This window comes from Trichechus manatus, unplaced genomic scaffold (genome assembly GCF_000243295.1).
Source record: "Trichechus manatus latirostris isolate Lorelei unplaced genomic scaffold, TriManLat1.0 scaffold00057, whole genome shotgun sequence".
Lineage (NCBI taxonomy): Eukaryota > Metazoa > Chordata > Mammalia > Sirenia > Trichechidae > Trichechus > Trichechus manatus.
Window position 1 is genome coordinate 9,203,153 of NW_004443993.1, and position 14,581 is coordinate 9,217,733.

The 14,581-nt window shown below is 52.5% G+C and overlaps 1 long non-coding RNA gene and 1 pseudogene across 4 annotated transcripts; both read right to left on the reverse strand.

Annotated features, from left to right (window-relative positions):
* LOC101351332 (neurturin-like) lies at positions 1 to 673 on the reverse strand (annotated as a pseudogene).
* Positions 674 to 717: 44 nt separating this feature from the next.
* LOC111820965 (uncharacterized) lies at positions 718 to 8,233 on the reverse strand. 4 transcript variants are annotated; one of them, XR_002824457.1, is made up of 4 exons: positions 7,575 to 8,233; positions 7,112 to 7,489; positions 6,338 to 6,494; positions 718 to 1,776 (listed from the first exon to the last, which is right to left on the reverse strand). It is a non-coding gene; the product is annotated as an uncharacterized LOC111820965 (long non-coding RNA). The 4 variants fall into 4 exon arrangements; XR_002824458.1 differs by having other exon boundaries at positions 7,374 to 7,489; positions 7,575 to 8,180; XR_002824460.1 differs by lacking the exon at positions 6,338 to 6,494 and having other exon boundaries at positions 7,575 to 8,215.
* Between the last annotated feature and the right edge of the window lie 6,348 nt (positions 8,234 to 14,581).

Consider the following 14,581-nt stretch of genomic DNA (forward strand, 5'->3'; position numbering starts at 1 on the left):
CCTCTCTTTGCACATCCTCTCCCTTTTCCCTGATCCCAGGATCCTCCCATCATCCCCTGCAGATGACAGCATATCGCCCGTCTCCCCTTGGAGACAGCATCTCCTCCCCATGTGCCAAAACCACCTCTTTTGGAGATGGGCGCCCCGAATCATGTCCCTGGCTCCATTTTCACACTTTTAGCTCGACGCAGTTAACGCGAGAGTCAGTGCCTTGGCCTCGATGGCAGGTCCTGCATATAGTCTGGCATGGGGTGTCTCGCCAGGCCGGTTGAGGTAGGGTCACACGCACGCGCACTTACGCGCCGACGTGGTAATGGCTGTGGCTGTCCTCCTAGGCCGTCGGGCGGCAGCAGGGCTGCGCGCGCACCCGCTCCCGCAGCACGTGCCGTTGCTGGCTCAGGCGCCACAGCCCCAGGTCTTAGCAGCGCACAGCTCCCTCGCACGTGCCTGCGCAGTAGCGGAACAGCGGTGTCTCCCGTGACGCGAATCTCACGGGCAGCTCTCTCCTGCGTACCTGGACCTCGCGCAGGGCGCACTGCCGCGTGCCCCAGCGCGCATGCGCAAGCCGCAGGCGAGGGTCGGCCCCACAAAGCGGACCCGGGGGACGCCCGCCGCCGGGAGTCAGGTCGCCCAGCTCCACCGTGTCCGGGGCGCCCGGCAGGAGTGTTTGTCCTGCGAGGATTGACAGGAAGAGTAGGGGCACGGGATCAGAAGGGGGTCCCCGACTCTTGCTGTCCCCGCTGCAAAAAGACCCTTGCTGGGTGGCAGATGCACACTCTCTAAAACGCTTCTCCCGGTCCCCCCACCCACATACTGCGCTGCCGTGGGGCGAGGAAGTGTTGGGGGGACGGATACAGTTGTTAGGGGACCTTTAAAAAACACCTAGTTAATTAGTACTCCACCAGTTATCAGGCCACTCCCAGTCACCTCCCCTCCTCGCTCACTTCCTCTTAGTTGTTTTGCAGACTCTGGAGAATTCCTGACGGATCTGGATCTAACGGATTAAGGAGGTCAGACATGCGCAAAGCAGACAAGGGTGACTGACAGACCATGTCGGACCCCCCACGCATGCTCAATAGCATGGGAAAAAACTCAGGTCAAAGAGCGAAATTCACGAGGCATGCCTCATCTGCATAGCCCAGCCCATTTCAGAAGTGAAGAGCCCATCGGTGGCTACTGTGCCGAGTCTTAGCGCCCCCCCGTAATAAATAATCAGTAAAAACTATGAATATGTAGAACTTCCTGATCCTGCCCACCTGCCTTCCTCCACCTCTATATGAATATGTGTAGTTTCCCATACCTGTAAAATGTAAATGCTTCCTCAAATCAAGAAATTCAGGCTGAGGTCGAGACCTTTGAGTTGCCGCTTGGTAGCCTGCGAGATAAATGCTTTCTTCCTCTCAAAACCAGCGTCTGAGAGATTGGCTCCTTGCACACCGGGGACGGACCCATAGGTCCAGTTTCAATTTTGGCACACCTGATGGGACCTTAAACAGTTCTATTGTTTGCCCAGTTTTCTTGGAGCCCCACTGGCTGAGGCCGGGCTTATCAGTGCCCTCAGGGCACGCCTGTATCTCTTTCAATTCAGAGGCTGCGGGTAAGTTTAAGCCCCGTGGGCAGCGTTCCCAGTTAGGGTGCAAACCCAACTTGAGAAGAGTTAACAGATCTGCGTTGGTCTGGAGGCGCAGGATGGGTAAGTCCGTTCCCGTTAACCGTGTGGTCCCGACACTCTGTCCTCTGGTCTGGTGTGAGCTCACTCTGTCTCCATGTGTGTGTCTGGAAAATAAGGAAAGTTCAAGAGATCCTAAAATGTAGCCACTAGGCTGCATCTTTAAGAACTAGGAATACTTCAGGTCAGACGCTATAAGAAAAAAAAAGATGATTTTCTTTGATAACACTGCATGGCCTCAATATGAATCGGCAGATGAGGAAAAGTAGCCAGCAAATTGGTCTCTAAATTATACTATCCTCCAACTTGATCTTTTCTGTACTCGCCAGGGTAAATGAGAAAATTATTATGTGAACGCTTATTATGTGAACGCTTTCATGACTCTGTATCAAAACAAAGGGTTAAAGAAAAAAGTAAAATGTTAGTTCAGAAAGGGACCGATAAAGCACAACTGCCAGTCCTTCCTCGTGACCCTAAGGAAGATCTTCCAGCTCCTTCCACCTCGGCACATGTGACGCCCCCTCCCTACGCCCTGGGTCCACCCAACAGAGCTGCACTGCCAGTGACAGCCCCTACTGTTAAGCCCCCTCGACCCGTGTATCCACGCCTCCTGGGTCCTTCTGTCCACCAGCGGGCGCGCTGCCGCCACACACAGAGCGGAACAGTTTTTGGGTGCCCCGATTTGGACGTTCAGGAAAATGAAAATCCTCTGGCTGCGACTGGTTCTTGAGACAGCCATAGTATCTTAAGACCATGTTCACGAGTTCAGCGATGTGGATCCTGAAAACCTTGAAAATGCCAGAACGGTCAGTATAATCTTTACAGGACAAAGTGCCCCGGATATTAAAAGCAAGCTTCAGAAAGAAGGAGGTACAGGGTTAAAAATCTCTCGGCTAGTGGAGCTGCCCTGCCAAGTTTACTCTGGCTGAGATAAGGAGCAAGAAAGAAACGTTGCAGACCAGAAGCACCAGGCAGCCATCCTAGCTGCCGCCTTGCAGGCTGAAGGCCATCTCCCAAGAAAACAAAGAAAAGGAGAGAGATCAAGGCCACAGGAGCAGAGAAGCCCCCACACCCCTTTGAAAAGAGACCAGTGCAGCTGGTGTAGTTAAAAAAAAAAAAGAAAAAAAAGGAGGTGGGACATTGAAAGGGTGTACAAGATACCAAACAAAGGAACTAAAAAAGAAAGAGGCAACTCAGTGCCCGGCTGTGCCACTAAAAGGTAAATCCGACTGAAAGGGAAATGGAGACCAGTCCTCCACCCGAGCCTCTAGTTATCATAACGGGGAAAAGAAAACCTGTCAAGTTTCTGGGAGATACTGGAGCGACCCACTCACTTCTGACCCAAAGAGAGAACAAGCTACCCAGATGAGGCGGACAGTGTCCGTTCTCAGAGTATCAAAAGAGAAGAGCCCTCTCCCTTCCTACAACCTCTAACTTGTTCTATGTAAGTCTTTGACTCACTGTTTCCTCTACAAAAACAGGTGACAGTTACAAATGACCTTACTACCGGGCCACCCACTTAACTATGAAAAAGAACATTAGCGAGGGTTAGGTGATCCAGCTACCAGAGACACAGCAGTGTCACAGGTGTGTGGCGCCGGGGCTGTTTGGGAGGCTGAGGCTGCCAAGATTAACTCGGTCGCCTCAGGTGCTGGTTTGGTGTGTGTGTGCGTGTGCGTGTGCCAAGTAGAGACTGGAAGACGCACCGTTGATCCCCGAGTGTTCACCATTGGGTTGGATTTTAAAGAATTAGAAACAGTTCAGCTATGGAGATATAAAAAAAGAAAGTCATGATCAAGTACTGTCATCAGGACTGGGTACAGCATCCCCTGGGGTTGAGTGAGAAATGGCCAACATCAGGTTCTTTACCTCATGATACCATCTTACAGCTAACGTTCTGTAAGCGGGAAGAGAGATGGGATGAAATCCCTTATGTACAGGCCTTCATGGCATTATATCAAAACCGAAATGTACAGAAACAATGTACATTATTGGTTCAGAGGGCAGAAAAGCCACAAGACCAGAAAGAAAGAAGAGATTTTAGAAGAAAGTGAGCCCTAGGAACCTCTTCCTTTCCCAACGGCACCCCCCACCCCATTATGTGCCGGGGGCGGCAGCTACCGCCCCCCTGACCATGACTCCAAGACCCTGCAACGGTCAGAAACAGGAAAGAGAGGTTAAGGTAACAGCAGAAACCCCACATCCCCGAGTAAAGGAAATGGCCTCTCCTCACACTCACAGTGGTGTTCAATTTGGCCAGGGGCCTTCCTCTTCTGATGAAGGGCAAAGGAAGTTTCCTCTTTGCCAGGTTCTGGCAGGGAACAGCGATCAAGGGGTACCCTGTGGCTTTGTGTGGGTGCATGCTTCTTTCATTTCTACTGACTTACTGAACTGGAAGAGATCAATGCCCAGTTACCAAGAAGACCCCAGCCAGATGGCAGAGTTCTTTCAGAGCACCTTTGATATTCATCAGCCAAAGCGGGTAGAGGTACGAGCCCTCCTCCGAGACCTGCTGACTCAGGAGGTAAGAAGGATGGTTTTAAAAAAGGCTACACTGGAGGCAGAAAGGCTTCATGAGGCAGGGGCAAATCTGGCTAGACGACCAGTAGATGTGGCTGTGACCCTTCAAGACCCCAAGCGGGATCCAAACCAGGCGAACTGATATAGTTTTCTTGCAACATTATCAAGAATGTATGCTAGAAGGGCTCCGGCGGGGAGCACCCAAACCTTAACCCTTAACAAAATTCAAGAGGTTCACCAAAAGCCAGATGAGAACCCCTCTGCCTTCCTTGAGCGGGTCCTAGAAGCTTATAGAAAACATGCTAACGTGAATCCTGTGATCCTACTTTCCAAAAGGTTGTTAACCTGAATTTTATGTCTCAGAGCGCACCCGACATAAGGCGCAAGCTACAGAAATTAGCAAATGGGCTAGCTATGACCACCTCACAATTAGTGGAGGCGGCCTTTAAAGTCTACAACAGCTGGGACCAAGAACAGGGAAAGCAGCAGCACCGGGAAATGAAGCAACAAGCTAGCCTGTTGCCTTCCGCACATGGAAGAACCCAATCTTCAAGATACTCCGCTTGCTAACCGGACCTTGAAGTTTTTTCAGATGGCAGCAGCTTCCTGGATCAAGGGACACAAGGGGCTGGATATACTGTAGTGTCCGTTCATGAGACCTTAGAGTTGGAAGCCCTTCCTCCCAGAACTTCAGCCCTGAAGGCTGAACTGATCGCACGGACCAGAGCATTAGAATTGGGAAGAGGTCAAAAAATTAACGTTTACACAGATTCGAGGTACGCTTTGTCTATTGTGCATACACATGGGGCCATGTGGAAAGAGAGGGGATTACTAACATCAGCCAGTAAAGAAGTTAAATACGAGCCTGAAATTTGAAAGTTGCTACAGGCAGTCGTCCTCCCCACCGAGGTGGCTGTTACACACTGCACAGGCCATCAGCCGGGGATAACACCTTAGCCAAAGGGAATCGCCTCGCCGATCAGGCAGCTAAGGAAGCTGGAAAAGCCAAAACCGCAGCACGGGTTTTGGCCCTCTTGCCTGATACTGCCCTACAGGCCTTCACTCCAGGATATTCTCAACCAGATAAAGAAAAGCGAGGACAATGGAGCTTCTCAGAAGATAACAAACAGGTGGATGTATAATGACAGTGGACAAATGTTAGCGCCAGGACACCTTACGTATGATGTAGTACCAGCCGTCCACCTCACCACCCCTTATGGAAGGCATGCCCTGGCCACGTGGCTACAAAAGCTGATTGTGGGGACTGACTTATATAAGAATGTTCAGCTTATCACCCAGCAAGGCATGCTCTGTGCTAAAAATAATCCCAGGACAGGCCCACCCCACCTATAGGAGGAGTGTGAGCCAGAGGTTTGGGATCCGGGGCAGACTGGCAGATGGACTTCACTGCACTGTCACGCCGCCAATGACTGGAGGGATGAAATTCTTACTTGTCTTTGTAGATACTTTCACTGACTGGATAGAGGCATTCCCTTGCAGAACAGAGAAGGCTGCTGGAGTTAAGTCAAGCCATGCTGAGGGAAATCATGCCAAGGTTTGGTTCACCTGTCTCCATTCAGAGTGACAATGGAGGAGCCTTTTGTGGCCCAAGTGGTTCAACAGGTTCCAGGGCTTTCAGGCTTTAAATGGAGGCTGCCGGCCTCCTGGAGACCAGAAACATCGGGAAAGACTGAAAAGATGAATTATACCTTAAAGGAAGCAATGGCCAAAATCCGTCAGGAAACCAACCTTCCGTGGCTTCAGGTTCTTCCCGCTGCAGTTTTCAGAGTTAGGGCAGGCGCTAGAAGCAGACTCCAGTTGAGTCCGTACGAAACGTTATATGGGAGACCCTTCCTCAAACCCCAGGCCCCTGGGCACCGGAGTCACGCAGACTCGCCTGTGACCGGGGAACTAGATCAAGTCAGGTATGTCCAGACTCTATTACTTTAAAGGCTGTTAACCATTATGCAGCCAGCAGAGTAATGTTTCCCACAGATACCCCACTCCATAACCGGAGCCCCGGAGACTTGGCGCCGCTCGAAAACTGGAACGACTGGACTCCCAGCCAACAGCTTCGGGCTCGATAGGAAGGACCTTTTGACGCTCTCCTAGTCACCCACTCCTCAGCCAAAGTGAAGGGGGTCCGACCTTGGATACATCACTCCAGACTCAAGCTTGTGCTCCAGTATAAGACTGATCCTCCTTAGATCAACCAGATGGCTCATCCCTGTGACACCGGGAATGGAATGACGGGACAGGGAGTCAAGAGGAGTCCACCACCCCAATCTTCACCAGTGACATCAGCCTGGAAAGACAGAATATGATATTGAACCTGTCGATGGACTTAAAGTCCTGTTTAAAAAGAAGAAAGTCGCTAGCAGCTAAGTAGCCCCGGTTTTTATTTACTGATGTTTTCCGTGCATTAGACCCCATGTGCCCTCAGGGCAGACTGTTGTCTTGGCATGACTGTATCTCCTACACTGCTTGTCATTTTCCGGGCCTGTATGCTTTCCTGTGTCCTCCCTGCTGGACGTAACCATTGTCTCTGCTCCAAGTAAGAACCAGAGTACTTCTCTCCTGTGTCCCGAAGATGAGGTCCGTAGCCCTTTTGAGATCATCATCCCAGCCATAGGTCAGTGGGCTGATAATGCTGTGATCCAATGGGTCTCCGCCATAGCACACGGTGAAAACCCCCCCTCGTTAGATACATCAGCAGAACCCAGGGAGTAACTCTAGCAGGAGTAAACCCTGTGCCACTTTTGTGAGCAGCTTCACTGGTATATCCCAACCCCTCCACGTCATGGGTCTACCCCCTTGGTCCCTTTCTCCTAGCTGTGGGCTGTGAACCTTAGCCCAGTCGTCTCTCTAGTACCCCAGCCTTTTGTTCTCCCCTCACTTCCAGTACTTCCTTAACAATCATACCTTTTTACTCCCAGTGCCTTCCGCGGGCCAGTGCCTCTGCCCTCAGACCCCAGCAAGACCTGGGGAGCGTCCTGACTAGTGAGTGTAACGGGTGATGGACACTTGGAAGAACTTCAGTGTCGGCCCGCGTCTTCTCCGTCCTCTCACCCGTTTTACTGAAACCAGGTTAAAGGCTGCTGGCCTTTTGTCCCCCGTACTGCTCCCCGGGGAAGGGCACATGCCTCTCCAGCCTGTAAATCAAAGGTCTGAGATTCAGACTTACGCGAAAACATCCATCCAACAATGTCCGTTTTCAGCAGAAATCAGCTAAGAGTGATCGTCGTCCCCATTCCCAAGATTGGCAATGGAACAAATCACAGGGGGGAGTTGTTACGGGACCTGGAGGAAGAGGAAAACCCCTAATTAATTAGTACTCCAGCAGTTATCAGGCCACTCCCAGTCACCTCCCCACCACGTCACTCACTTCCTCTTAAGTTGTTTTACAGACGATCTGGAGAATTCCTGACAGATCTGGATCTAACCGGTTTAAGGTCAGACAAGCACGGAGCAGACAAGGGTTACTTCGGAACCCCCACGCACGCTCAACAGCATGGGCAAACTCAGGTCAAGGAACAAAAAGACTCATGTCAACTAAATTCACTGGACGTACATCATCTGCAGTAGCCCAGCGCATTTCAGAAGCGAAGAGTCCATCGGCCGCTTCCGTGCCAAGTCTTAGCTCCGCCCCGTAGTAAATAATAAAAACTATGAAAATGTAGAACTTCCTGATTCTGCCCACCTACCTTCCTCCACCCCTATATGAATATGTATAGTCCCCTAAACGTACAAAATGTAAATGCTTCCTCAAATTGAGGAACTCAATCTGAGGTCGAGACCTCTGAGTTCCCGCTTGCTAGCCTGCGAAATAAACTTTTTCTTCCTCTCAAAACCAGCGTCTGAAAGGTTGGTTTCTTGCACGCTGGGCACAGACTCAGTGATCCGGTTTCAATAGAAGCTGTGCATGTCCAGGAAGGAAACCTCGCCCTTCTAGGGCGTCCGACGGCAGCAGGGCTGCGGGGCTGCGTGCGCAGCCGCTCCCGCCGCACGTGGGGCTGCTGGCGCAGGCGCCGCAGCCCCAGGTCGTAGAAGCGCGCGGCAGCCTCGCACGCGCCTCGCAGTAGCCGAACAGCGCGTTCTCGTTGACCTGCATCCCGGGCCCAGCTCGCTCACGCGCACCTGGAGCTCGCGCAGCCCCCACGCCCGTGTGCCCCAGCGCGCATGCGGAAGCAGCCGTCGAGGGGCCGCCCGGCCCAGGGCGTTTGGTCGCGCCCCTTCACCGCATCTTGGTCGCCGTGTGGGAGTGCTGCGTCTGCCAGGGTGGAGAGGAAGAGAAGGGGGACGGAGATGTTCAGGGGGATCCCCGACCCTTGCTAGGTCGTAGGTGCACACTCGCTGAACGGCTTCTTCCCGGTCTCCAAAGCCACATACTGCGCTGCCGTGGAGCGGGGCAGTGTTTAGGTGTCGGATCCAGCCCTCTGGCCAAAACCAGCCTCCCCTGGTGGGATGCTCCTGCGCTCGCTGGGCGGTGCATATCAGCGTCCTCCGCTGGGTTCCCATGGCTGCCAACACCCCTCTCTCGACCATGCGCCCATTCAGGGCTGCCCCGGAGCTTGGCTCGCGCTTTCTGCGCACCCGGGGCTATTTTCCATCCTGCCCTCCTCCCTCCTTTGAGCTGGGCTGATGTGGGTCTTTAACTCATTCCTTCTGGGGCCCCCTGCTTCCTTCCCCGCCCCACCCCCGACACTCTCTGGACCCCACCTGTGTGCGAGGCTGCCCTGGAGTCGTCGCCCCCTTTTCGCTCAGCTGTACCCACTCCTTTGCAGAGATGAACGGGGGGCTCAGCAGGTGGTGGTAGTGACTCAAACCCCTGCCTCAGCTGAGCCCCCAACTGCCCCCACCTCTGTGCTGGGCTGCCCCCGGGCACTGGCACACCATCTCCAGGCAGTGCTGGGGGGCTGTTTCCCACACCCCCACCCCTCACCCTCTAGCTGAACTGCCGTTAAGTTGCTAACTCTCTCTGAGGCTCCCCACCCAAAGTCCCCACAGCTCCTGGGCTGTTCACCCTGCTGCAGCGGGCCTCAGTTTCCCCATCCAGAAAACCAAATCGGGGTGTGTGGGCCTCTCAGAATAGAGTGGCAACAGGTACTGAGGCAGGGGTCCCTGGCCGCGTGGGGTGGCAAAAGCTCCTGTCAGGGCCACCCTGTGTTGTTGTTAGGTGCTGTTGTCTCAACTCCCACTCTTGGCGACCCCATGTGACAGAGCAGAACCGCCCCATAGGATTTACTTGGCTGTACTCTTCCAGAAGCAAACCACCAGGTCTTTCTCCCTTGGAGCAGCTTGGTGAGTTTGAACTGCCAACCTTTCGGTTAGCAGCCAAGGGCTTAACAATTGCGCCCCAGGGCTCTCAGAGACAACTTGGTGCATCTGAAATTTCCAAGTGACCCAGGCAGGAACTGCTCTTGTAACCTGATACTGACGAATGCCGGGAAATTTCCATTAGTCTTTAAACTAGCCCAACCTAGATTTGGCCCGCCCAAATGTGCAGGAAGGCCAGCTGTGACCACTGATTGACTTCGACAGCAGACACAGCAACAGATGGAATGAATCAGAAGGAAAATCAGCACCCAGACCCTATTCCGAAGCAAGAGGTCCGACCGGAACCGTGTCACCTCCTGTTTTCTGACCACCTTCTAGAATTTTTTCTCCCCAGTACACGTGCACGGCCGCCATCTTGCTACCCAAATCACATATAAGCCCTGCTTCCCCATAGCTTGAGGAGCCGGGTCTGAGGAACTTCTTTCTGGCTCCTTGCTCTGCGCATTGCAATAAAGTTACTCTCTCTTGCTCAGAAGACCGGTGTCCAGATAATTGGCAAGTCTAAGTGCGCCGGACAAGGACCCACTTTCCAGGGTTCGCCAACACTCTCTCCCTGGGCCTGGGTTTCTGTACGGGCAGGGTGGCTGTGAGGAGACTGCAGTCCTGCCTGGCAAAGCTTGACCACCAGCCTAGGACACGGTGACACCAAGACCATCAGCCCAATGAATGATTTTTTTAATAAGTCACTGGACAATCCCACCAGCCAAGGAGGGAGAGATGAGTTGATGTAGGTCTGCCTGTTCTGCAAATGCCCTGACTTGGGGGGACCCTCCACTTTGAGCCAGCCGTGCCTCCTGGGACCATCACTGCTGGAAATCACTGGACGCCCTCAGATGGTGGAACGGCAGGCAGCGTGAAGCACCCTCTCAGAAATGATTTCTGATCTGGGAAGAGGAAGTACCAGACGCCCCAGGCTGGACCCAGGGCTTTGGCTCTGCAGCCTCCGTGTCCAGGGTGGGATTAGCAGAGCACAACCCGGGCTTCTATTGTAGAACATGTCTCTTGTCCACTGCAGGAAGCTTGGGGGCTCCCCGGGGACTTCCTGGGGACCTGGAGGACCCAGCAGGGAGAGGGGCTGGTTTTGAGTCATGCAGAGTGGCTTGATGAGGCCACTAACCACAAGCCCCCAACACCGCCTTCATCCGGACACCCCTCATCACTCACCAGGACATGACAGCAGCCTCCTCCCCACCACCCACAGCAGCCTGAGAGAACTTCACGAAATACAAGTCGATGTGAGGAACCCTCTGCTTGAAGCCTCCCATGGCTCCCTATTACTTGGCACTAAATACGTCATTGCTGACTGACGTGGCCTGAAATATGTGGCGGCTCTGCCCTGCTCTCCTGCTCTGAAGACCCAACTACACTGAATTTCTCCCAGTTCCTCCAATATGCCGGGACCTTCCTCCCGTAACCTTTCCATGGTTTCTTTCTTCCCCTTTTTACTCTGAGAACCCCTGCAGGGTTTTAGCTCCAGCCTCAAACATCCAGGAAGTTCAGACTGGGTCACACCCTCCTCAGTTCTAGTTACACCTGTGAGTTCACTTACGGGGCTTAAAATATCTTCTGTCTCATGGACCGGCTCCCTGAGCCTGGCTTGAAATCCCGTTCACCCGCCCTTCCCCACCCCTTCAAGGGAGTGCTGGTGCCCCCCATGGAACGCACTTTGGGATCTGGTGACTGGATCAACCTTTTTACTTTAAAGGAGTCCCTGGGTGGTGCCAGCTGTGAACATGCTCAGCTGCTAACCAGAAGATTAGAGGTTCGAGTCCACCCAGGGGCACTGCAGAAGAAAGGCCTGGTGATCTGCTTCTGGAAAACTCAGCCACTGGAAACCCTGTCGAGCACAGTTCTACTCTGACACAAGAGGGGTCGCCATGAGTTGGAGTCAGCTCAACTGGTTTCAGTTTATGGATGGATCGACCGCAGACCCAAAGCCGGGCAGCCTCAAAGGCCACAGGTGGGGCCAGAGGGTGACCCCAGTCCCCAACTTCCTGCAAGCAGGGATAAGAGGAGCCTCATAATTTTACTATGGGCTTTGCTCAAGCTCCCGGGACAGTGCGGGTCACGTAGCAGGCATGGGGCCCAGACTGTATTTTGCTAAAAGTGTAGTAACACTTCCTCCTCCTCCCTGGTCACCTCTTGCTCACACCTGGGCACACCAGCAGTGCACCGTCCTTTGCCTCCCTGCCAGCTGCTCCACTGCTCCTGTACACTGCAGCCAAGGTAAGTTAGCCTCTTGGGGCACACTGACCTGCTTACCCTAGAGTGCATCGGGTGCCTCCTGGGAAGGCCCTCTTGCCTCTTAGGGAAGGTTTCATCTCTCTTCTCCCCACTCCTGTTCGCTTCCATTCTACCTGCTTATGTTCAGCACCTGGGCTGGCAGGGGACAGATAGCAGAGGGTCCTCAGGGTTCTGGAATGGCCTACAATTTTCCAGTAGTCCTTGGTCACAGGCAGGGGTCTTTCTGGGTACCAGGTGGACCACGGGTAGGGTGGGTAGGGTGCTAGAAGGTTCTAATAAATTTGCCCGAGCAGGAGGAACTGGGTGTTTGTCTTTCTCCCTGGTAAAGTTCCGGGTTAGAAATCCCTCTGCCTCTAGGGCGGTCGTGGTTTTTGTTGTTGTCGTGTGCCTGCTGACCAGTCAACTTCCGCTCGTTGCGACCCCAGGTGACAGAGTAGAACTGCCCCCAGACAGAATAGGGATAGAGGAGAGACGGAACCTCCCTGGGAGGCAAAGGGGTTTTCCTAAGCTGTAATCTTTATGGGAGCAGATTGCCAGGTCTTTCTCCCACGGAGCCACTGGGTGAGTTCAGACCACCGACCTTTTGATTTGTAGCTGAGGGCTTAATAGTGAAATGGGGGCATTGCCAATATGGTAAAGTTGTGTTTAACAGGAAAAAAAATTTTTATGCTACTTCCTTTTTTTTTTTTTTTTTTGTGGTAAAAATATATATAATGAAACATTTGCCATTCGACATATTTTACATGTACATTTCAGTAACATTGGTTACGTTTATCATGTTATGCAACCATTACGGCTGTCCATTCCCAAATGATTCCACCACCATGAACGGAAACTCAGTGCCCCCTAAGCAATGACTCCCCTTTTCTGCCTCCCTCCCACCCCTGGTACTGTTTCCATTCATTTCATTTAAATTCACAACTGAATAGCATTTTAAGTGCTCAATAGCCATATGGGGTTAGTGGTTCCCATCTTGAACAGTTCAGGGTTCTTGTTGCCGTGTCCATGAGTCAGTTCCAACTCATAGTGACTTCAGGTGACAAGGGAGAACTGCCCCATAGGGTTTTCTAGGCTGGAATTTTTATGGGAGCAGATGGCCAGGCCTTTCTCCTGTGCAGCCTCTGGGTGAGTTCAAACTGCCAACCGTTTGGTGAGCAGCCAAGCACTTACCGACTGCACCACCAGGGCTCCGTAGTGCAGGGTTAGACTAAAATAGGGTCAGTATAACTCCGAATGGAGCCCTGGTGGTGCAGTCGTTAGAGCTCGCTGCTCACCAAAAGGTCGGCAATTGGAATCCACCAGCTGCTCCTTGGAAACCCTGTGGGGCAGTTCTACTCCGCCTTACAGAGTGGCTATGACAGGAATGGACTCGAAGCAATGGGTTTGCTTTTCGTATGAGTCAGAACAGACTCCAGGGCAATAGATGTGGCTTGAAGGAGCCCTGGTTGGACAGGGGTTAAGCACTCCACTGCTAACTGAGAGGTTGGTGGTTTGAACCCACCGGCCGCTTCTCCTGAGGAAGTTGTGGCAGTCTGCTTCCATAAACATTACAGCCTTGGAAACCCGATGGGGCACTTCTACCCTGTCTTACAGGGTTTCTATGACTGGAATCAGCTCGATGGCAATGGGCTTGTTTTGATTTATCTTGTAAACTGTTTTGTATCGGACCAAGGTAGTTTTAGCATGAAGTGAATGAAGCTTAAACCTCCAAAAAACTCAGCGCTGTGGAGTCGATTCCAACTCATGGTGCTCCCCTGTGTTACCAAGTTGAACTGCTCCGTAAGGTTTTCTTGGCGGTAAACTTTATGGACGTAGATTGCCAGGCCTTTCTTCCGAGGCACTGCTAGGTGGGTTCAAACTGCCAACCTTTGGGTTAGCATCCATCACAAACCGTTTGTGCCATTCCGAGTGGCGTTGTTCATTTTTCACAGCTGCGTTGTACTCTACTGTAGGGACATGAACCAGCTCCCCATTGATGGGCAGGTAGCTTCGTTCCAAATGCCCTTCTACACACGTGTGGGCATTTGGGAAAATCCCTTTGGCCTGAGGGTCAGTGTGCTTTCAATTGTGATTGATTATCACCAGTTTGCCTCCGGTAGACTTAAGAACAACTGTTTGCCATGGAGTCCACTCCAACTCATGGCATGTGGGTCAGAGTAGAACTGTGCTCCACAGGGTTTCCAACAGCTGAATTTTTGGAAGCAGATCACCAGGTCTGTCTTCCAAGGCACATCTGGGTGGATTTGAACCTCTAAACTTTCATTAGCACCAGCCAGGGACTCCTTTGAATGAACAATTGAGTGAATATTAAATGAAGTTTAACCTTGAAGACCTAAAGTCTTCCTTCTCCCCCCCCCAAAAAAAAAAAACGGGCCAGGCTCTCTCTTACCTCCTGACTCCGCACTGGCTGTTCCCTCTGCTGGAAATGCTCCTACTTTATCTGGCAAACTCTCACATAACCTTCAAAACCCAATTGCTTTGTTCCCCTCACAGGCAGAGCCAACCCTGGATCCCAACATCAGCTCTGCGGGGCTTAGAGCATCTATGACTGGCTCAGTCTTCTCTCCAGACAAGGAAGGAGGGTGGGGGTGCTGAGAGTGGGCGGGGTCGGGGGGGACTTGAGAGCCCTTGGTCCTGTCCCACCTTCTACCCTGACCCCTAGTGGTGAGGAGAACATGGAGTCTGGGGCCAGATCGCCTTTATCAAACCCCAGCTCTGCTGTTTTCTTGCTGGGTCACTTGGTCTCCGTTTTCTCATCTGGAAAATAGGAATAATAATGGTTAAGCGCTGAGCTGCTAGCTCTCAGGTTGG